This window comes from Bubalus kerabau, chromosome 1, assembly GCF_029407905.1.
Source record: "Bubalus kerabau isolate K-KA32 ecotype Philippines breed swamp buffalo chromosome 1, PCC_UOA_SB_1v2, whole genome shotgun sequence".
NCBI lineage: Eukaryota > Metazoa > Chordata > Mammalia > Artiodactyla > Bovidae > Bubalus > Bubalus kerabau.
In genome coordinates, this window is record NC_073624.1 from 60,377,493 (window position 1) to 60,402,045 (window position 24,553).

Consider the following 24,553-nt stretch of genomic DNA (forward strand, 5'->3'; position numbering starts at 1 on the left):
ACTAATCTAGCACTGGGCATAGTTCTGTGTCAGCTTCTATTGGTTAGGTAAGAGATACACTGCTTTGATTCATTTAGGCTAAGAACTGATATAAGATATGTGAAAGGGAATTGTAAGATTAATTTGAACCCATGACTCTGAAATTTATACAATTATAACCCAACCTCCTGATTATAGTCTGAAGTCTCTCATCAGTTTTGGAAACTTTTATGCCTTGAATGACTGTTTATACCCCATTCTTTCTCTTCTCTTCTGGTACTTCAATTACTTGTATGTCAGATCTTTTCACTGTGTTTCATATGACATATAGATGTTTTTCTGTATTTTCCATTCTTCTTTCTCTGTACTTCTATCCAGACATTTTCAAATTACCCAATCTTCCTGTTCCTTAATCTTGTCATAAGTTGTTTCTATTCTATAATCAAACTTATCTACTGAGTTTTCATATTTTTTATTCTAGAATTTCCTTTTATTTCTATTTGTCTAGTACCAGTGTTATGCTGAAATTCCCCATCTTTTCATTAAGTTTTTACAATATATTTTAAGCTAATAATTTCTTTATCTTGTCTTTTGTTCATTTACTCTTATATTCTGACATGCCTGGCAATTTTTTGATTGAAAGTAGACATGCTGTGTGAAAAAATTATAGAGATAATTTGAGTCACTAATACATTATCTTCCTCCAGAGCTACACTGTCCAATAGCACATGTGGCCTTCTCAACTTAAATTTATTCGAATTAAAATTAGTAAAATTACATTTTTGTTTAGTCATACTAGTCTCATTTCAGGTGCTCAGTAACCACATGTGGCTAGTGGCCACCTCATTAGAAGCATGCATGCTAAGTTGCTTCAGTCGTGTCTGACTCTTTGCAACCTGATGGACTATAATCCACCAGGCTCCTCTGTCCATGGGCTTCTCCAGGCAAGAACACTGCAGTGGGTTGCCACGCCCTCCTCCAGGGGATCTTCGTCACCCAGGAATCAAACCCCCATCTCCTGTGACTCCTGCATTGCACGCAGATTCTTTACTGCCGAGCCACTGGGGAAACCCATTAGAAGCATAGATACAGAACATTTGCATCATCATGGAAGGTTGTCTTGGACAACTTTGCTCCAGAGGATTTATTATTGCTTCTGGGAAACTGTTACTCCAGGCTGTGATTGAAGTGAGTAGAAGCTGAGCTTTACTCTTTGGGAAATGTGGTCTATTTCTGGTTGCTCTTGTTCTTAGGATGAAGCCCTCGAGGGTCTCCAAATGAAATCCTCAGTTATTCACCAACTCCCTCTTGTCTATTTTTTTCTCTGTAGTTCCATTTGACTGTCCATGGGTCAGGTCAGCTTCTTAATTCCTTGACTGTCACATTCTTCTTGTTTCCTAGCCTCTATTCAGTACAACTTATGAATAGGCAAAGGCCCTAAATGGGAGGGGGTGGAAAACTAGAATCAAATATTGAACTTCCATCCATGCACTTTCCTTCTCTCTGCATCTTGGCTTTTCACATACTGTTGGTCTTAGTATATTGCAAATATCTTCAAACAGACTTTTATAATCCAGCTTTTCTAGTCATTTCAGCAGGAGGTTGGTTTGATACAAACTCAATCATCATAGCCAGAAGCAGACTCTTTCTATTCTCTCTCTAACTCCCTGCTGTCAGGCTTTCGTCCTAACATTGAAATATTGAAATATTAAAACATTGAAATATTCCTGTCCAGGTCACTAGTGACCTCTTTTTTTTTTTTTTATCAAACTGAATGGTCAATGTTTAATTCTCATTTCCTATGGACTCACAGCAGCATTTGAACTACGAAGATATATATTAAACTTTCTATTTCACTTTTCCAATTAAAAATTTAATAGGCACCTCAAATTTAATGTGTCTGGTTATAAACTCTTGATCTCCCCATTCTGATTCTCCCTCAGTAAATGAAGACTTTATGCAGAACTCTAATTGCACCAACAAAATACTTCGCAGTCACCTCTAACTCCTCTCCACGGGATTTGTTTCACTTAGAAGACCATCTGACGTCTGTACCATGGCCTATGCCCAGAATGATCTGTGCTCTGTCTACTTCCTAGCTTCATCTCCTCACTTTACTCCAGTTTCTGCTGGTCTCCTTGCTGCTCCTTAAACACTCGGGCAAGTTTCTCTCTTTGGGACCTTACACCTGAGGTTCCCTCAGTTTGGACATTTGTCTCCCAGGTATATACAAGGTCTTGGTTGAAACATCATTCCTCACAAAGGCTTTACCTGATTGCTCCCTACACTAGTACGTCTTCCAACACTCTCTATCCCTTTACCTTGTATGGCTTTTCTTCTTTGCTATGATCACTATGCAAAAAAATCATATATTTATTTTTTGTGTGTTTTGTCTTCTTTGCTAGAATGGAAAGTCTATCCCAACAGGAATGTTATCTGTTTTGTTACTGCCTTATTCTCAGTGCCTGCCACACAACTGTAGAAATATCGCATCCCTGTTTCACAGGTTAGGAATGGGAGAAACCCATAGGTTAGCAATCTGACCCAGGACATACAACTAGTGAATGGAAGAGCCAGGACAGAACCTGGCAGCCTGACACCAGAGTCTATGCTCTTGCCGACTACACTGTACTCTCTCTAATGCAGTTGGTTTTTGTTAACAACTTGGGCCCTGTGGATCCCCAAAACTTTTACTTTCAGAATTTATACCTAAACCTAAAACACACACACACACACACACAATAGTGTCATCTGGCATGTTCCAAATCCTCCCAGAATCTTGATTGTTTTCTAAAAAGATGAGGATTGAAGAGAAAGAATACTTATCCTCAGTGGGATATTGGGCTTATTTCTAACCACCGCTATTTCTAGTATCAGACCAAAGTAAGAAAAAGATCCAAGAGGAAAGGAGGAGGAAGGAAAGGAAGAGGGAGGAAAGAAAGAGGGAGGGAGGGAGAGGGAAGGGAGAGACCATGCAGACTCAAGCAGGTTCATGTTTTACTTCTTTTCACATCACACCAAACTCATACCACAGCTTAACCCCACAATTGATGAATGTTCTTTTTATTGATTCTGATTCAATTCAAGGAGAGGGAGGAGGAGGAAAGGAAGTAATAAAATCTTCCTAGAAGACAACACACTCATGCCGTTGTAATAGATGCCACTGGTAGGATAGAGAAAAGAAAATCAAAAGAAGATGAGTCCCTGGCTGGAGAACAGAAGAGCCATGTGATGAGAGAATTTTGTTAGAAAGGATCCGAGAACAAGCAAAGGACGGATGGCTCCAGGTAGGCTAATCAAACCTGTCTGCCAATGTTTAAGCTGTGAATGGGGATGGCAAAAGCCCAGCCACCAATGAATAAAGGAGTTTAATAGAGGTTAACTATCTATTCTGGTTATGTGTTTAAGATTGATAAGCTCTTACAGAAATGATGCAAATTCTAGTTCGAGAGCAACAAAGACATCTGATTTGTATTTACATGTGCTTTTATTTCTAAATGTTTGCTCTGAAAAGGTTCAAGGAATTTTGAGGCCACTTGTTTTATAAATGGACAATTATCTAAATGTTAGGTAATTTATTTACATACGAAGCTAAACTCTGCTTCACTATGACTTTTCTGACTAATCCCATTTTTGCTTTGGTGAACTGCACTGGCAAACTGTTAATTTCCCCAAATATCAGTTCTTTAGGTATTTAATTCCCCTGTGGATCTCCTTTGTTATGTTCTCTATACTCTTCTTTGGTTTAACGTCTTTGGTTTAACCATCACTCTAGATAAAATCCAAGTCCATATACCAATCATTACCTGCTATATATTTGGATCAGGTCCTCATCTTGTTTACATCTCAACTTCAACATGTATAAATCTGAATAGAATCACTCTGTACCCCCTAGACAAACTCCTCCCCTGACCTTCCCATCTGCCATGGAGTCATCTTTGCCTCTATTGTTTCTCTACCCACGTTCCCAAATGAAATCAATCACCATGTCTTTGTGAATGTTTTCCCATTTGTTCCTTTCCTCTCATTTCCTGCCTTGGCTGGAATCCACGCCATAATTATCTCTCCCTTGGACTTCTAATTGGTCTTCTCACCTCCAACTGCCCTTTCTTCCAATTCATCTAACATAGTCCAGTTAAGTTAGCATTTTTACTCAAAATCTCCAGTGCTTTCTCATGGCCATTAAATAAAATTCAAATCCCTTAACCCAGTATTTAAGTAATCCACACGGTGGTCTGACTCTATGGGATTTGTCTTAATCAGATCTCTATATCAACAACAAGAGCAAACACAATAATAATAATAGTTAAAATCTATTCACTATTTCGGAATCCCTTAAATGTCTTGTATAGCTCATGCCTTCTAAAACTATGCTGTCCAATATGGTAGCTTAATGGGTAAAGAATCTGCCTGCAATGCAGAAGACCCTGGTTCAATTCTTGAGTAGGGATGATCCGTGGAAAAGGGATAGGCTACCTACTTCAGTATTCTTGGGCTTCCCTGGTGGCTCTGACAGTAAAGAATCCACCTGCAATGCAGGAGTCCTGGGTTTGATTCTTGGGTTGGGAAGATCCCCTGGAGGAGGGCATGGCAACCCACATAGTATTCTTACCTGGAGATCCCCATGGACAAAGGAGCCTGGTGGACTACAGTCCATGGGGTTGCAAAGAGTTAGACACAACTGAGTGACTAAGCACACACATGATAGCCACCATCCATATGTGGCTTTTAAGTACTTGAAATTAGGCTAGTCTGAATTAAGATTGTGTTAAGTGTAAAATATACACTGGATTTTGAACAACTCACATGCAAAAGAATGTATTTAGGTATGAGTTTATATCATTAACTTTGTATTGACACTATTTTTATATAATAGGTTAAATGAAATACATTTTAAAATTTACTTTCATCTGTACCTTTACATTTTTATAGTATAGATGTTGAGAAATTTAAAATTTAATGTCTGGCTTGACTTTGTGGCTCACAATATGTTTCTATTGAATAGTTTTCCTTTAGCATGACAAATATGCATGCCCAGAGACTGAAAAAAAAAAAAAAAAGGAAAAAAACCAATATAGAAATAAAAGAATGATGAGATTTGGGGAAGGGTTTATGTATTTTTTAAATGGTCATTTACCATTTTAATTTTTATAATAAAATGCATGATTAATTAAGTTTAGAAATTATCATATTCCTCCATTTCTACATGAAGACTTCCTCAGGAATCTCATCCTTAAATAATTTCTCCCTCTTTGGATTTTTTACATATATTATCTGAAGCCTGCTATACATATGACCATCCAGGTTGCACTTTAAAAAAAATTCCAGCTGCTCATGCCAAATGAATCAAAATATCTGGGCATAGGCTCTGTTATCAATATTTCGTAAAAGCCACATTAAGAGCCACAGACCTGTAACAACAGCTCATACTTGTGGCACTTATTAGATGTTCTCTCTTTAGTACAATAAGTACAATACATGGTCTACCTGTTTGTTTGTTTGTTTATCTCCTTCACTAAACTTAAGGTATGCATCTTTGCATCCTCTATGCTTTAGGTTTTATGCACCATAAATCTTTAATAAGTGTTATTAAATAACTGCTGGAAAGTTAAAAAGGATTTCCATAAATGAAATCATTGCAGATAAATTGAATGAATTCTATGTGTCAATTACTGAATTAGACACTTAATACCTCATTTATTCCTCACTGTGATCCTGTGATGTGGATGCTATTATTAGCCCCATTTTACTAATGAGAAAATGGGTGCTCAGGAAATAAAGCAGCTGGGACATCCCACCGATGAGTGACAGAGTCAGGATTTGAACATTGATAGAATGATTACAAAGCACCAACGATTCATCACTATAATCCTGAAAAAACAGCAGATATTATTGTTCTCTGTACTGGGTATTCCCATCATGCAGCCTGGTCAGAAGGGTAGGAGAGTGATAGAACAACACAGGAGAGTTTCGGATCGACACGTTGTTGTATAGTTACTAAGCCGTGTTCGACTCTTTGCAACCCCATAGAATGTAGCCCTCTAGGCTCCTTGGTCCATGGAATTCTCCAGGCAAGAACACTGGAGTGGTTGCCATTCCCGTCTCCAGGGGATCTTACTGACCCAGGGATTGAACCTGAGTCCCCTGCATCGCAGGCAGATACTTTACCGCCGAGCTTACAGGCATTGTGTAAGGTCCTGTGCATAATGAGTGCCTGATGCCTAGTAGACACCATGGGTGTTGAGACCCTCATTGAGTTCATGAATGTCTGAGTCATAAGACATAGTTCTCTGCTGAAATGTATTCTGCTGAGGAAAACAGGTTAAGGAAATGGACAACTATAGTACAATCCGATTTGTGCTAAGAAAGAGAAATCCAAGAGGGAGGGTGACCTAAGAACACAAGAAGCCACCTAATCGAAGACTTTCTTGAAGGGAAAAGGCCATAACCTCAAATCTCTTACCCAGAAAGTGGTGGGTTAAGGAATGCTTTGGATCCTTTTTGTTTAAATCTTCCAGGATCCAGGAGTGTACCTCTACCTATTTGTAATTAGCACTGCCAATAGGACGCCTGTGTTACATCATGGACTGTGATGCCTTCCACACAGGAGCTCAAGGAAGCCGGAGCATTGCTCTCAGCTTCACCCCTCCTTCCCTGCGTGCATTTAGTGGTTGCAAATTCCTACCTAATGTCCCTCCTAAAGAGCTTTCTGGTTTGTCTGCTGAAATGTCCAGCCTCACTGCTATCACAGTAGTTTGATTTGTATAGTACTGGATGACTGCGTTGGCCTCCAAATGGGTCTCCTTTCTCCGTCTTACCTTTTCCTTTCATCCCTGCAATCAGAGATCTTCCTGAGGAGCAAAGCTAAGCGCAGTGTTCCTGTCTCGAAATCTTGAGTGGTTCTCCATCACATACAGAGATAAAATCCAGCTCCTTATTGACCTTCAGGTTTCTGCTTGAATCGCCTCTTTTTAAGCTGCCCCTCTTCAAGCCTGTGTTTGGGGACATACTGAATTGGATTTGCTTACATATCTTGAATCTTGTCGTGGCGGGTGATGTTTCCAAGCTTAACAGAGGCTTCTCCTTCATTCCAAGTTCTGCATTTCCCCCCTCCACCTTCCCCTCTTCCCTGCATTTCCTCCTACTTCTTCAAATCTCAGCTAGATGTCAGTTCCTTGACAAGCCTTCCCTGCTTGCCAAGTTGGGTAGGGAATAGTTAAATTGTCCAGAATAGCAGTTATTCTACTACATCGTGATTATTTTCCCAATTAAGTCTGAGGATCCTGTGCTAAAGAGAACTTGGTATCTTTTCAGTGTCTATTTCTAATGTCTAGTCCAGCTCCTGTCACTTAATAGAAACTCAGTGTATATATATTTATATATTGGGGTTGCCTAGAAAGGCAGTCAGCCCCAAACACATACCCTCTCTCCTTGAGGGAGCATGAGAAACTGATTAGAGAGTCTACCTAAGAAAACTTTACCTGAGTTAGCAGTTGGATGAAAGTTGTAAACGGAGGTCTGTTGGTGTCCCAGTGGATGAGTGACAACTATGTAATATTTATATAATCAGTATCAACTGAACAGATTAGAGAAAATAAGCTTGGAATCAAAAAGCCCTTCTCTGGCCAGTCTAGTCAATGTAAAACTGTCCAAACCATCCCTAACTGGCCACCTGGAAATACCTAGTCTTTCAAAGGATGAATTGGCTGCCAAAACTGAATTTTCCATCATCAGTGAGAGTTTTTTTTTTTTTAATCCTCTGTTCCAATGACAAGAATATAAAAGTACACAATTCTCTGTACAAATGACAAGAAGATAAAAGTCTGAATGTGATATGAAGTTCATATCTTTTTCTGCATTACATTTTAATTAGAAAGAATGCTAAGTTAATTATGCAAATTTTTGTGTAAGAACTGCTACTATTATCAGTAAAACTACAACACTGAAATAAAATTATAGAAAAGGAAATATCACACTTTTGTTTCTAAAGAATTTGCATTAAGCTCAGAAAGAGCAAATAATGAGGAATGAAAGAAGTCTTTGTTATTCCGTAGTTTCTATGATCTGCCAAAATGTCAAATAATCCATTTAATCAATCAGAAAATTAAAAAATGTGACAAGCCTCAAGGTAGTTTGAGATTACAGCTGTGCAAAGTACTTCAACTGTAGCATGAATCTATGTCACAATAGCAATTACTTAATGGCTTGTTTTTCTATAACTTTGTTGATGCAAAAATACAATTTAGGTTTCAAATTAATTGTGGCTTCTCTCCTATTTGAATCTTGTGTACTTGACTGGAGGCTGTTTACACATATTTGTTAAACTTGTGCTCTAATGAACCTCACTTTTATAGGGAAACCTCATCTATTAGAAAGAAACCCTCACTATGTTTTAGCCCCAAATTTAATTATAATTTTCAAATCTTTCTTACAATGTGATACAACCAAGCTTTGGAAGGGATATGAGAGTTTTGAAAGGAAACATGAAATACTCTGATAACCCAGGAAGGGGAAGTCACTCATTCAATTATTCAACAAATGTTGAGTTCCTACTTATAAAATAGACCCTCTGGGTAAGTGCTTGAGGAAAACAGGAGCAAGACCAGAAAAAGTTCTTTCTTTCACAGAGCCTAAGTTATATTTCTAAAAGGTCTTGTAGGTCTTCATAGAACCATTCAACTTCAGCTTTTTCAGCATTACTGGTCAGGGCATAAACTTGGATTACCATGATAATGAATGGTTTGCCTTGGAAACAAACAGAGATCATTCTGTCATTTTTGAGACTGCATCCAAGTACTGCATTTCGGACTCTTTTGTTGACTATGATGGCTACTCTATTTCTTCTAAGGGATTCTTGCCCACGGTAGTAGATATCATGGTCATCTGAGTTAAATTCACTCATTCCAGTCCATTTAAGTTCGCTGATTCCTAGAATGTCAACACTCACTCTTGCCATCTCCTGTTTGACCACTTCCAATTGGCCTTGATTCATGGACCTAACATTCCAGGTTCCTATGCAATATTGCTCTTTACAGAATCGGACCTTGCTTCTATCACCAGTCACATCCACAACTGGGTGTTGTTTTTGCTTTGTCTTCATCTCTTCATTCTTTCTGGAGTTATTTCTCCACTGATCTCCAGTAGCATATTGGGCACCTACTGACCTGGGGAGTTCATCTTTCAGTGTCCTATCTTTTTGCCTTTTCATACTGTTCATGGGGTTCTCACAGCAAGAATACTGAAGTGGTTTGCCATTCCCTTCTCCAGTGGACCACATTCTGTCAGACCTCTCCACCATGACCCATCTGTCTCAGGTGGCCCCACACAACATGTCTCAGTTTCATTGAGTTAGACAAGCTGTGGTCCATGTGATCAGATTGGCCTATTGTCTGTGATTGTGATTTCAGTCTGTCTGCCGTGTGATGCCCTCTTTCGGTGCCTACCGTCTTAGTTGGGTTTCTCTTATCTTGTCAAGGCTATGGTTTTTCCAGTAGTCATGTATGGATGTGAGAGTTGGACTATAAAGAAAGCTGAGCACAGAAAAATTGATGCTTTTGAACTGTGGTGTTGGAGAAGACTCTTGAGAGTCCCTTGGACTACAAGGAGATCCAACCAGTCCATCCTAAAGGAGATTAGTCCTGGGTGTTCATTGGAAGGACTGATGTTGAAGCAGAAACTCCAATTTTTTGGCCACCTGATGTGAAGAGCTGACTCATTTGAAAAGACCCTGATATTGGGAAAGATTGAAGGCAGGAGGAGAAGGGGATGACAGAGCATGAGATGGTTGTATGGCATCACTGACTCAATGGACATGAGTTTGGGTAAACTCTGGGAGTTGGTGATGGACAGGGAGGCCTGGAGTGCTGCAGTTCATGAGGTTGCAAAGAGGTGGACACAACTGAGTGACTGAACTGAACTAACTGAAGTTATATTTGGGAATAGAAACATTAATTAAGTACACAATGAATAGTTAATTACAAACTGAATCAAAATTCCTAAAGAAAGACCCTCACCACTATGGAGATAGGTACAGATGAACCAGATCTAGCCTGCAAAGCTGAGAGGTGGCATATGGCAGGAGGAGAGTGTAAAGGTTGAGTAGACGTCCCTTCCAGAAAGACGGGGTAGAGTGGTTAACTGGAGAGCCTTCCAGACAGAGGAGGACTTGAGTGTAAAAAGGTGGGAATGACAAATGTGTTTAAAGGACTGACGGTCACGAAGGAGAATGGATTGCATAGAGCAATGGGGACAAGGAGGTAGACAGGGACCAGACCCTGGAGTTTCTTGGAAGGCATGGTGACGACTTTGGTCTTTTTTCTAACAGCTTTGGAAAACACTAAAACAATTTTAAGAAGGAGATGAAGTTGATGTGTCACTTTTGAATTTGAAGAGCTATGTCTGGCTGTGCCATGAGACTGGAGACCCCAAGAGGGTTCAGAACAGATCAGAAATGATAAACTGCAGGCTCTTGTGGGTCCTTCTGCCGTTTGATCTTGAATCATGGCAGTGGAGTCAGAGAAAACTGGATGGGTTGAATACATACATAAAAGATTTAACTTGAAATTAGAAATGGGTTGGGGGGAGGGATAAATTAGGAGTTTTGGATTAGCAGATACAAACACCATAAGTCAAATTTATTCTTTTTCTAGTATGGATGTGAGAGTTGGACCATAAAGAAGGCTTAAGTGCTGAAGAATTGAAATTTTCAAACTGTGGTGCTGAAGAAGACTTGAGAGTCCCTTTGTCTGGCAGGAGATCAAACCAGTGAATCCTAAAGGAAATCACCCCTGAATATATTTTGGAGGACTGGTGCTGAAGCTGAACCTCTAATCCTTTGGCCCTTGATGTGAAGAGTCGGCTCATCGGGAAAGATCCTGATGCTGGGAAAGTTTGAGGGCAGGAGGAAAAAGGGGGTGCAGAGGATGAGATAGTTAGAAACATCACTGACTCGATGGACATGAATTTGAGCAAACTCTGGGAAATAGTAAAGAATAGAGGAGCCTGGCATGCTGCAGTCCATGGGGTTGCCAAGGTTTGGACACGACTTATAGACTCAACAACAATGATATAGCACAGGAAACTATATAGCACAGGAATATTACAAGATATCCAATGTCTTGTAATAAGCTTTAATGGAAAAGAATATGAAAAAGACAATATACTGAAATATACATATATGTGTATATGTATATTCAGTTTATATATATATGTCACTGAATCACTTTCCTGTATACCAAAAACTAACACAACATTGCAAATCAACTATATTTCAATTTAAAAAAAGAAAATGGGGTAAGAACTATACCAAGAATTACGCCTGGATTTCTACTTATGCAATGGATATAATTCACAGAAAGAATTGGATAAGAAATGGATAAAATTCACCTGTAGAGGAGGCCCAGGTTTAGGGAGGCCCAAGATATCTCATTTGTTTTAAACATGTTGCAAATGATATACCTTTGAAACATCCTAGTGAAGATGTCTAGATAGATAGGTTAGGAGATAACTAGAAGGTAGTTATTTATATGGATTTGGAGCTCAGAAAAGAGACAGACAACAAAGGTATGAAGTCACAGACCTAAAGAGGCTTACCCAGGGAGAGAAGAGGAAAGGAGGAAAAGACCCAGGCCCAAATTTTGAGTAACTTCATATTAAATATTAAAAAGCCAACAAAAGAACTGGAGCCATAGCCAGAGAGATTAAAAGGAAAACAGGAAATTGTTGTGTCATAGATGTCAACAGAGGAGGATATATATAAATGTTTTAAAGGTTCAGATCAACAGGTTAGATCACTATGAAGAAGTCAGTAAAACAAGAACTAAAATAGCCCCTTAGATTCAGCTACATGGAGGTTATTGGTGACTTTAACAAGAGCTGTTTATGGATATGAGCCATGGATTATAAGCAAATTGTAGTGAACTAGTGAACTGAAAGTAAGTAGGCGTTAGGAAAAAAGAGATGGTGATTATAATCATAATAATATTGGCTTATGCTTGTCAGAGGCCTGGTGCGCTACAGTCTATGGGGTTGCAAAGAGTAAGACACGACTTGGCAACCGAACAACAACAAATATTCCCGGTGCTACTTTCAAATTCAATTTTTTTTCTTCTGGCTGTGCTTCCACAGCATGTGGGATCTTTAGTTCCCCAGCCACAGACTGAATCTGAGCCCCCTGCAATGGAAGCTTGGAGTCTTAACCTCTGGACCACCAGGGAAATCCTTCAGGCACTATTTTAGTTCATAACTTACAACAATCCTATAAGAAGCACCCTATGGTTTTAATTATTCCTTCATAGAGAGGTTAAGTAACTTGTCCAAGGTCACACACAATGACAATTCTCTGAAAACTTTTGTACATGAAAGAGGTTTATTGAGGAAAGTAGCTGGAGAGATTGACTTCAAAAACAGCTTAGACGGAAGCCCTTGGTTTGTTTCTGCTTTGGCAGGAAAACATATTTTTATCCTGTCAAAGAAATGGAGATATGGTTCCCATTTTATACCCTCCTGGAGAATGGAGGTGCATGTCCCAAACATGGGTCAGTCGATACTGAGCCCTGCTTAGCTAGCCAAAGAGGAGCAGAATGGAAAATGCTTTGTATAAACAGTTATCATCCTTAGACTAAGAATTCCTTTTATATCTGTGTGACAGTAAAAGGAATGGGTGGACATTTAAAAAAAAATTTTATTGGCATACAATCGCTTTACAATGTTGTATTAGTTTCTACCATACAGCAAAGTGAATCTGGTATACGTATGCACATATCCCCTCTTTTGGATTTCCTTTGCATTTGGGTCACCATAGAGCACTGAGAAGAGGTTCATTCATAGAGCACTGAGAACAGTAGGTTCTCATTAGGTATCTATTTTATACATAGTATCAATGGATGGTGTGGAAAGCAGAGAGTGGGAGAGTTTTTTAGGGTTTTCAGAAAGTTGTGGCTTCCACCTCTGCTACCAGGATTAAATGTCAAGTCTCTAAGACTGCCGGCAGCGGGCGTGAGGACCTCCACCCGTGGCAAAGGTCATGAGGAAGGAGGCTCGACATAGGCAAAGGCAGGATCGAGCCTCAGGAGTCCCCCTGGAAATTCTCGAGCATCTACCCCCATAACCAGAGCCTGCCTACTTTACTACTTTGTGCTCTCACCTACACCTCTGACTTTATGGGGGGCTGTCCCCCACCACCTCTTTTGGAGAAAGAGTTAACTTAGAGCTCCAGTTAATAATAATTCCTGGGCGTGACAGGAATGTTCCAAACTTACAAACTCCTCTGAAGGTTCTCTAGCCTACCTGACAGGCTTGTCCGGCCACATGTGATTGCTCACAGCCTCCCAACTGTGAGAAGAACAAGATGCTTTAAACCTTCTAAAAACAGGTTCCTTAGAGAAGTTAGAAAACTATTAGTATAAGTATAGTGGGTTGATTAGAAATTGTATTGTTGAGCCAATCATTTGTTGAGCCAAAATCATTTGTTGAGCCAATGTTTGCTGCCAAGTCTCCACATCCCCTACCCTTACACACATTAACGAATATATAGAAGAAATAAGTATTAACCTTTGATATTAATCACGTTAGACATTAGGCTAAGTAAATTCTTTCCTTAATTAAAACCCACTACACCCTCACCCTATAGGAATGTAACTTTATTTGGGTGGCGTCCGTTTTAAGAATAATCACCCCTGGAGAAATAAGTGTTGACTGACCGCTATCACAAGGAGAGGGTCATAAATTGTCAGCAGGCCCCCTGGCCAGAAGATGATGTAACACCCCTAAGACCTCTATATACATCTGTATGAAGCACCTGACTTTAATAAAAGTCAGGACTGCTGACCCCGCGTGACTTTTGTATAACATCTCAGTGTATAAAAACAGACCCTGGAAAAATAAAAAAATGGGATCAGTTCCTCAAAATACTGGTCTCCTCATGTCATTCTCTCTCTCAAACTCTGGCTGAGTTTCCATCTGGAGCGCGGAGCCCGCCAAGCTTACTAATTTTGCCTGGGCTTCTAAGATCCGACCGGTGAGGCCTCAGTGTCTCCTCTCCTTTGGGAAAACAGAACGCCTGCGGCCTAGGTAAGTGGTGCAAACTTCTTGTCTTGAAGTTTTATTGGTTTCCCGTGTAAACCAAGCTACTCAGCGTCTTTTCTCCACTGAATTTTCCTGCTGAGCTATCCTCATTCTATTACTCTTTATATCTCTAATTAATATCTAATTAAAGCCAGTGTATTCGCCAACGCTGTCTCTCCTTCGAATTTCCCTGGATCCACCGGGGCTGGACCCTGGCAAGTGGCACCAGCTCAGTCATGAGCTTCTGAATAAGATGACTTTTCTTATTGCCAAAGGGAGCCTTCTATACATCCACTGAACCCCAGGCATCCCTTTTCATAACCCTTATTCTACCCTGACCACTGGTTCTGTCTATGTCTTCTACCACTGCCACTAATCCCCACTGTGGATTGCGCCTGCCTTGCTCTTGGCATCACCTCATCCCCTGACACAGGGCTTGGCACATGAACCAGTGAATGAACTTAACATCACCAAGTGAAATTAAATTTTTGCCATTTTGTGTCAATTTCCAACCTGATAACCCTCTAGATGCTACATCTCCAAGTCCTATATTTCATTGAAGTATTTCTGTTTACGTATCACTTGAGCCTCAAAACCACCTGAAGTAAGGATGGAAATTATACCAGATTGCAGATGAGGAACTTGGGCCAAGAGAACAAGTGACCTTCACATGCTCATGCATCTCGCTGGGGGCAGAGTTGAGCCCTCCCACTGTAATCCTACTGCATGTTCACTAGCCATCATCAGACGATGCACTCTTCAAAGACAGAAAGCTTCTCATGGTTGCAAAAGGATGGCTGAGTCGTTCTGAAATATCTGCCTCACCACTCACCTTTATTCTTGATGTCACCTGCCCTAGTAGAATTAAGATTTGGACCTGCTTCCCTGGTAGCACAGTTGATAAAGAATTCACCTGCAATGCAGGAGACCCTGGTTTGATTCCTCGGTCAGGAAGATCCCCTGGAGAACTGAAAAGGTACCCATTCCAGTATTCTGGCCTGGAGAATTCCATGGACAGAGGAGCCTGGGAGGCTACAGCCCATGTGGTTGCAAAGAGTAGGACAAGACTGAGAGACTTGCACTTTCACTTTCCTCAACTGCGCTGTTTACACAAAGAAGTGGGGGAAGGCCTGGAAAGCCTCCCCAGTGACCCAGTGACTTCCCTCAGGGGTAGCAGGACGCTTACTGCTCGGTATTCAGAGACATTTTGCCCCTAAGGCCACTTCTGCCTTTTCTAGCAGTATTCTGACCATTAGCCAGAATTATTGGAAAATGTTAGCAACAATATACAGAATACAGCAGTTGAGGTGGCAGGGGGTATGGAGTGACTGAGGGTCACAATTCCTCTTTCCTGGACAGGTTCACTCATTAGAAGAGATGAGAAAGGGAGTGTGTGTGTGTGTGTGTGTGTGTGCTCATGCACAGGAAGAGTGGGACTGGCCCACTCCAATCCCAAACCTCCAAGGAGAAGTAGGAATAAGGGATCCTATGTGCTGTGCTTAGCTGCTCAAACATGTCCAACTCTTTGCAACCCCATGGACTGTAGCCCTCCAGGCTCTCTGCCCATGGGGATTCTTCAGGCAAGAATACTGGAGTGGGTTGCCATGCCCTCCCTCCAGAGGATCTTCCCAACCCAGAGACAGAACCCAGGTCTCTCCCGCATTGTAGGCGGATTCTTTTCTGTCTGAACCACCAAGGAAGCCCTAGTATCACCGTATACAAGACATAGAGGGGGCGGGGTTAGAGCTGAGACACAATATCTCAACAGCTGGCACACCTGGTATGAGTCATGTCCGGAGTTTGAGGATGGACACTAGGGACGTAATGAGAATATGTGAAAAGCAGCTGGTGAATCACTATCTCTCAGCCCTTCAGTTTCTAAATTTGAAAAGAAAAAAAAATAAGGACAATAACTTCCTGGTGAGATGCTCAGAAGATTAATCAAAATGATGTATGTAAATGACACGGCCTGGAACAGACTGGTGGTGGATTATTGTGGTTTTTTTTTTTTTTACTTTCTGAGCATCTTGGAGGGGGAAGACATTGTGGAAATGGTGTGAGAGGGAATGAGGCTTTGAATATCTGAAGAAAAGTTTATTTTCTAGACTTAAGAGAGCATAGCTGTTGATAGACATTAGTGGGGGGCTTGGTTTTAAATATTTGGTTTTGATAAAACTGAGGGAAATATTTATTGAAATTATTTCCTACAATCTAAATAAGATGAGGGGCTTCCCTGATAGTTCAGTTGGTAAAGAATACACCGGCAATGCGGGAGGTCCCAGTTCGATTCCTGGGTTGGGAAGATCCCCTGGAGAAGGGATAGTCTAGCCACTCCAGTATTCTTGGGCTTCCTTTGAAGCTCAGCTGGTCAAGAATCCACCTGCAATGTGTGAGGCCTGGGTTTGATCCCTGGGTTGGGAAGATCCCCTGGAGAAGGGAAAGGCTACCCACTCCAGTATTCTGGCCTGGAGAATTCCATGGACTATACAGTCCATGGGGCTGCGAAGAGTCAGACACATGGGGCCATAACCAAGAAATAGATATTTAAAGTAAAAATGAAATTTTAAAAATCATGAATTTCATTTGCACAGAGTCTGGTTTCTTTCAGGGGGGCCTCATAGTTTTCTGCCCTTGAATTGAAGATAAATTTGTGCTCCTGAAAAAATTGAATATGCCCACAGTACACATATAGCCTACATGGCTATGGTGAATGACATTCTGGTTCCCTTTGGAGGTTTCCTATCAATTTGAGCTATTTATTTTACCTGGGCACCTGGGTAAATTTCTTGAGAAATATTAATGCCTATCAGTAAATAGTAGTGGATTATCCATAGAAAGTTTGGAATTTCAGACTTCCTGTGTTTAGTTAGAGGAGGCACCTGGGTTAAGACACATATTCATACACTAGTGGTTTTTATCAGAACACAGTGTCCTATGTAAGCCATCAATTGATTCATCTCTCAAGATCTTTCTGGAAGTGAACAGAATTCTGTTAATTATTCTTTTTTTTCACTGATGTTAAGCAGTGTTTGATCTTTACCTCTGGCATTTTTTTGTAACAGTTCAATCCATGAGTAAGATAAGAACATCTTATCTGACAAGAGATCTTATAAAGGCATATACATGTGAGAAAAAAAATATAGGACCAATTTTGAGAATTTTAAAGAAAAGGCAAAATAAAATTCCAAGTTTTTTGTTAGAGTACATTTCTTTAGAGAGAAATGGAAGATTATGTGTTTTTATATGTGAGATAGATGTCTAATAGGTTTTATCAAAGTATGAGCTGGTTTGAATAGTCATTCGCAAAGTGTCCAAATGACAATTTTGTGGTAGCTCAGAGAGGCACAAAAGACCAGTTATCTAATTGTTTTACTTATATTCAAAGAAATGCAACAAATGCTACCCATTTCTTGGTTGTTTTGTAATTGTATGAAATTCAGAAAGAAAAATGTGAAGGGGCCAGATTGTGCAAGAGAGAGTGAGATAAAAGACTTCAGAACAAGTTAACACAGCCAATAGAACAGGTAGTTCAACTTAAAAGTTATATCCTTCTTGCCATAAATACCACCAATCTCTTAAGACATCAAAAGACACTCCTGTGGACATTTTGACATTAATTTTAATGAGGAACAGGGAGACACTGATAGTTCAGAAGTAGCACGGTGTACTCTAATTCCTGTGAGCTGACTCACTGTTTCCACATTTTTTCAGGTGCTGACCTGAGTCCCTCAGTCCCAGCCTTTCTTCCAACTAACAGGATGGTCTTGGAACTTCACTGCCTGCCACACATAATAGAGGAATTGGAAAATATAATTTCTGACTTCTTTCCATCTCTAAAGTAATTTCTTTTATTTTCAATCTTGAATCAAAGTTCAAAACATAAATTTAAAATGGCACAAGCTAATATTCTCAGGTGGAATCAATCAAATGAACCGAGAGAGCAAGGGAATCTAGTGAACATGGTAAAAATCAGTGTGATGCTACTCAGAAAAGGCAAACAAAAAATTTTCTTACGTTTTCCTCTTCTTGGAGTGTGATTGGTAAAACATGCCTGGAAAGCAATTTGGAAATATAAATAAAGAGCCATAAAAACACCCACTAACTTGTGACTCAGTAATTCCACAACTCAGAATTTTTCCTAGGGAAGAATTTGGATTAAATTTGATGTACAAAATGCACATCATGCTATTACTTATAAGAAAGGAAACTGGAGAAGAAAAGGTTTTTGTCTTATGAGAAGACAATGCTTAAAGCATGGTTAATTCAAATGATGAGAAATCCAAAGATTCTTTGCTGTTAGGATATATATTGTCAGTATCTTGACACATAGAGGCCAGGAAGCACCCAATGAATATTACTTCCAACAAATATTTGAGCATCTACTATGTACAGACGTGATTCTAGACTCTGAAGATAAACCAGTAAATAAAACAGACAGATACATCCCCTGAATTCCTGAAGCTGATGTTCTGTGAGGAAAGGCAATCAATCATTTTTTTAAAAAATCAGGTAAATATGTAGTATATTAGATAATGAAAAGTGTTATGCATGGAGAAAAATGAATCAAGGTAAGGTGTTGGGAGGGCTTCCCACATGGCTTGGTGGATAAAGAATCTGCCTAAAATGCAGGAAACACAGGAAACAAGGGTTCAGTCTTCAGGTTGGGAAGATCCCCTGGAGGAGGGCATGGCAACCCAGTCCAGTATTCTTGCCTGGAGAATCCCATGGATAGGGGGGTCTGGTGGGCTACTCCATAGGGTCGCAAAGAGTAGGACATGACTGAAGCGATTGAGCACTCACAGCATGCAAGGTGCTGGGAGTATGAAAGAGGAGGGGAATTATTATTATTTTATTGAGGTAGAGTTCATTTATAATGTTTTAGTTTCAGTTGTACAGCCAAGTAGTTATTATTTTGTAGAGAATAGTCACGTGACAGATCTCACTGTAAGAATGAGACTTTTGAGCAGAGACTTGAGGCAATGAGAGAGTGAGACCTGTAGATTTTCAGGAAGAGTATTCTGGGTGGGGGCGGGGGGGGGCGGCAATTTCAAAGGCTCTGCAGTAGAAGTGTAACTAGTATATTCAGAGAATAAGACCAAATTCACAAGCCTGGACTGGTTGAATGAGGGGGCAGGAGATGAGATCAGAAAGAGGGGACAAATGCCTGGTGAGGTGCTGTGGGTTACTAGAAGCACTTCAAACTTAATTCAGCAGGCAATTAAGTCATCAGTATTTATTGAGCCCTCTTTGTGTAACCTGATTTTGGATGACCAGTTAGTTGCTTATATCTTTCCAGTTAAAACATGCTCCCAGAATATTTTTACATCTTTTGTCTAGAAAGTTTATTTCATCATGCCTCATTAAACATATGAAAGAGAAAAGAGTAATGGAATGAAGGAATGAAACTCCAGGGCTGCTAGTATTATTACCTAAAATCAACCAATATATTCTACATTCATCTTGATAAGGACTAAAGGCGAAAATAAGTGTGAGGAGGTCTGGCATTAGCAGATTGTCACATGTCTAGGGGTCTGTTTCATGGAAGGTAGTGAAGAGAGGAGACATCTAATAGTGTCTGAATGATTTCTTCAAACCCCCATCCCACTCCACCCTCTGCCCACCAGTGTTTCAAATCCAAGCACAGTCTATAAGTACAGGGTCTGGGCCAATTCTTTCTGGAGTAGCTATCTTTGGAAGATCTGGATCCAAGAATGGTTTAAGGATGGAAGACCTGAAGCTCATGACCAAGAGGGTTGTGTTATTTGGTACTTACTGAGTTCCTGGGCTCTGTTCTCCTGTGTGGAGAAGGCAATGGCACCCCACCCCAGTTCTCTTGCCTGGAAAATCCCATGGACGGAGGAGCCTGGTAGGCTGTAGTCCATGGGGTCGCTAAGAGTCGGACACGACTGAGTGACTTCACTTTCACTTTTCACTTTCATGCATTGGAGGAGGAAATGGCAACCCACTCCAGTGTTCTTGCCTGGAGAATCCCAGGGACTGCAGGGCCTGGTGGGCTGCTATCTATGGGGTCGCACAGAGTCGGACACGACTGAAGTGACTTAGCAGAGTTCCTGGGCTCTGTTCTCCTGTGTAGATCTCATTCTGATCCGGAGCTGATAATGAACCCTCAGCCATGCCTGACATCAGATTGAGTGACTTAAAGCTCATAAAGGTCGGCAGGCCATAAAAGTACAGGCCATTATAAGCCCATTCTTACTCAAGCAAAGACAACTCAGAGTACATGCTTACGTTGCAAGGTCCAATTGTGACTAAAACGATTAGGTTTTGCTATTTGAAACATAACTTTGGAGTTCCTGGGACCATCCAAAGAATGAGAGAAAAATTCTGCACTCCTTATTTCACCAAATAGAAAGCCTCATAATTCCACAGCATCATTTTGGGACTTGAACATATTGGACAATGTGTAGCTTTTCTTAAGCCGCAGAAACCCAGATCTCACAGATATTATTCTCCATTGATTAACATAATATTGGTGAAAATTCTGATGAAGTGAAATTTCTGATAAGGATGTGGGAAGGAAGCAAAGAGAGAAGGATTGTTCTGGCCCATAGTCACACTCTCATCCTTTGCTGCAACACAATTTTGCTCATTCACTTGTTGAGTGAAACCACTTTTAATTGCAGCATTTTGTTCCACTGGCCAACAAATTTATAGGCATTTACATAGGAATACACCATGGGATTTATTGCCAATAAATCACTCTGAAAGGCTGGTGTCTAGTGACATATTCAGTATCCAGAGTGGTTGGGGGATGTTGAGCCCTTCTTGAAGGCAACCACTTTTGCACAAGTTGCCTCATGGTTATAGCAAATATTGGAGTTTAAAGACAACCATGCAAAAATAAAAGAGGGGAAAGGTTGGGAAAACACATGGCTATCCTTGAAATCACCGGCATGGTGGCAGCATAGACTTGTTCTGTCCCACATGGGTAAGAGCTGATTGCAGTCCACTGAGATTCAGCAGTAATTAATTAATCTAAGTAAGTGTGTCCATTAAGATCTACTACCTGTATCTAATGGCACTTGTAAAGATATTTAGAAGTAAATATGTATTCCAGGGTTGAATACTTCATAAAAGATTTTAAAGAACTACTTTACCTGAGCTTTTCATAAATTCCTTGATAAATTAATTTTTAAGTCCCTGACTCTTGCCCATGGAAATTTGGCTGATGTCCTAAATCCTGACATAGGTCTTATCCCTGATCTTAGGGTATTTTTCTTGCTCTGAATCCCCAGAGTGATTTTGTATATGTCATTTGTACATTTTATCTTAAATGTTCTAAATGGCCTTCTTAACCATACAATTGACTTTTTACTGTGATATGGCCTTTTACTTCTTTATTTCCTTCCTCCATCATTTTATTCCTTCCTTCCTTTCCCATTAAGTACTCCACTAATATCCTGATGGTTCAGATGGTAAAGAATCTGCCTGCAATGCAGGAGACCTGGGTTCAATTCCTGGGTCAGGAAGATCCCTGGAGAAGGGAACAGCAACCCACTCCAGTATTCTTGCTTGAAGAATCCCATAGACGGAGGAGCATGGTGGGCTACAGTCCGTGGGGTTGCAAAGAGTCAGACATGACTGAGTGACCAGCACTTAATATCTGAATACTCACTAAGGATTAAGGATATTAGTAGGATCTGGATACATAGGGGTGAGAGTGAGGTTTAAAAAGATGAGGTTTCAATTATAATAAAAGAACTCTGGATACAAATATGGTGTCACAGATTTTTCACTATACTCTATTTTTTATAGCAATACACTTAGACTGTAATTTTTTAATATTTCAGCATTTGTGTATTTGTGAAGTCCTTTTCCTTATCCACAATTATAGGCTTTAGTGATAAAGTTAGTTGTAATTTCTATATGTTTAAAAATTAAACTGCATCAAAGTTACAACTAAATTGACCAGTCTCCCCAAAGACAATGGTATGCAAATGTTGGGAGGGTAGCTACCAGCGTTTTCTTGGTAGTAGGAGTGGGTAGTTTCTAAGGAAAGGCATCATTTATCTTTCTGGAGCAGTCCAGACATTTCAAAGTCACAGGCTACAATCTCATTGTGCAGAGGAAATGGAGAGACAAAAGATAACAAAAATAAGCTTTATTGGAATTCTCATTGAAAAAAATAACAGAAAACCAGTAAAAATTAGTAGAGGTCAATAGTCAGTATTAAAACAGTCAAGCAAAAATAAATATACAGAAAACAGTAGAAGTGAAATAGGTCAATCATTTTTAAAGCAGTTCAAGAGAAAAAAGCTATTGATCCAACTGAGGGATTTCAGTCACCTATGGGAAGGAGGCAACTACACTTTTTTTTTTTTTAAGTTGTTTGTTTGTATTTTATTAGGCATTCTCAGAGAAGGCAATGGCACCCCACTCCAGTACTCTTTCTTCCCTGGAAAATCCCATGGGCGGAGGAGCCTGGTAGGCTGCAGTCCATGGGGTCGCTAAGAGTCGGACACAACTGAGCAACTTCACTTTCACTTTTCACTTTCATGCATTGGAGAAGGAAATGGCAACGCACTCCAGTGTTCTTGCCTGGAGAATCCCAGGGACGGGGGAGCCTGGTGGGCTGCCGTCTATGGGGTCGCACAGAGTCGGACATGACTGAAGCGACTTAGCAGCAGCAGCAGCAGGCATTCTATTTTTTCACTCTCAGAGGGGCTAGTTTTCCATTGAAGGGAGTGGGGAGAAATGGGAACAGAAGAGAGAAGAGACAGGGCAGGGAAAAAGCAATATTCATGAACTTATTTTAACATGCTAAATGCTTTGTTAGGTATGCCTAACACTCACTTAATCCTCACAATATTCTCCCAAGATGTATTTCTTCTCCTCATTTTAAAGATAAAGAGGCTCACATGGCTTAAACAACTTGCCCCAGGTCCCCAAATTAAAGTGGCAGAGAGATTAGAACCCAGTTCTCCAAAGCCCCCCATTTCCTCTGACACCCAGACTTTCTCAACTACACTACACTCGTAAAGCTGAAACAACTCTCAGTGGCTCCATGGATCTGAGAAGGTGTAGATCGAGCCTACCCAATGTCTACCTTTTTAGGAGCTTGGGAGTAGAGCAATCTGGACCACATTTCCAAGAGGGCAAGTCTGATTGGACTGTTTCTTCTTTGTTTCAGAAGAGAGGTCACAAGAGGAGGAAGGAAGCTTAGGAAAACTAAATGCAGCCTCAGGATGGGTGGGCTACCAATAGTTTCCAGAGAAGTTTCATTAAGAGACAATGGAGAAAAATGTATGATAAACAGAAAGGTGCAAACCCAAATGAGCATGTAAATCAATGATTACAGAGATGAATCAACTCTTATAACCTAGATTCCTTAACTCTCAAAATCCCAGGATAAAGAAGCTCAAAAAAACACCATGAATGTAGCAAAGTTATACACCCAATCATTTCTCCAGCATGTTCATAGCTCCATAGGCTAACATTTTCTATACTGATGGCCCCTTCTTAGTTGATGATTTTTCACAATGTATTTCATGGCTTCCATCCCTACATGAGACTTTATTACTATCACATAGGAATAAAAAGCCATAAAGCACTAGAGTGAATTTATCTTGGTCGGATGCAAAACTTATTTTCTTCACATGACTTCACAACCATTGCAAAGCTAACCAATCATTTCATGCTACATTAAGGAACATTTTAAACTACACATAAGTGACAGGAAGCACACTTAAACAGTGACATCACAAATTAACAAGATTTTATCCTTCAGCCACATGCTTAGCTACAAGGACCAGGAAACAAGACCAGAAGACACTCAGCAACACTCAACCACCGAATGCACCAAAAACAAAGGACATTGGGGACAATTCCTGGAGAAAAGCTCATCACTTGGACATTGAACTTGGAAACACATGAGGAAAGACAGAAGACAGACAAATCACTGATACAAACTGAAACCAGGGTGGGTTATTTCAAGCCTCTGACCTCAACGTTTTCCCTAGGAAGCATTCTTTCATGCTCACTGCCAGCTTTTAGGCTTTTCAGGTTGGAGCAGGTGGGGAGGGGGACCTTAACACCTGCTTGCACTAAGTCAGTGTTAAGCCTTCTACACCTAAATAACAAAAAAGAAGGAAAGAAGGAAGGAAAAAACCTACAGCATGCTAAGCAACCACAAGTGCTAACTGCTCATCTACACACCTTCACGAAGGCTGACACTACCCGCCTCCCCCTTCCACAGAAGCATATGTCTAACTATGCCAGAAGAGTACTGTGTGCTAATCCCATGTGGTAAGTAACTCTGTCCAGAGCCTGAGAACATTCTTTATGTTGCATTAAAGTGACCTTCCTCTTGGCATTATTAATACTTAAAAGCGGTCACACTGAAACCCAGTTCTCTGGGACCACTGAAAACTCAATGCCTTCAGTTCCCATGGGTTTTCTGGCCTTTGAAAAATAAACCTGGAGTGCCTGTTTACCAGTTCCTGAAACAGCATCCCAGTCTATTAAGCCCTGCCCTCTGCTTTGTGGAAAA

At 40.4% G+C, this 24,553-nt stretch overlaps 1 long non-coding RNA gene across 1 annotated transcript in view; it reads right to left on the reverse strand.

Annotated features, from left to right (window-relative positions):
* Nucleotides 1-22,174: 22,174 nt before the first annotated feature.
* The window catches only part of LOC129649340 (uncharacterized), an 80,020-nt gene continuing 77,641 nt past the window's right edge, over nucleotides 22,175-24,553 (reverse strand). The window contains exon 11 of the long non-coding RNA XR_008713096.1: nucleotides 22,175-22,728. This is a non-coding gene — a long non-coding RNA (uncharacterized LOC129649340). The remainder of the gene's footprint in view (nucleotides 22,729-24,553) is intronic.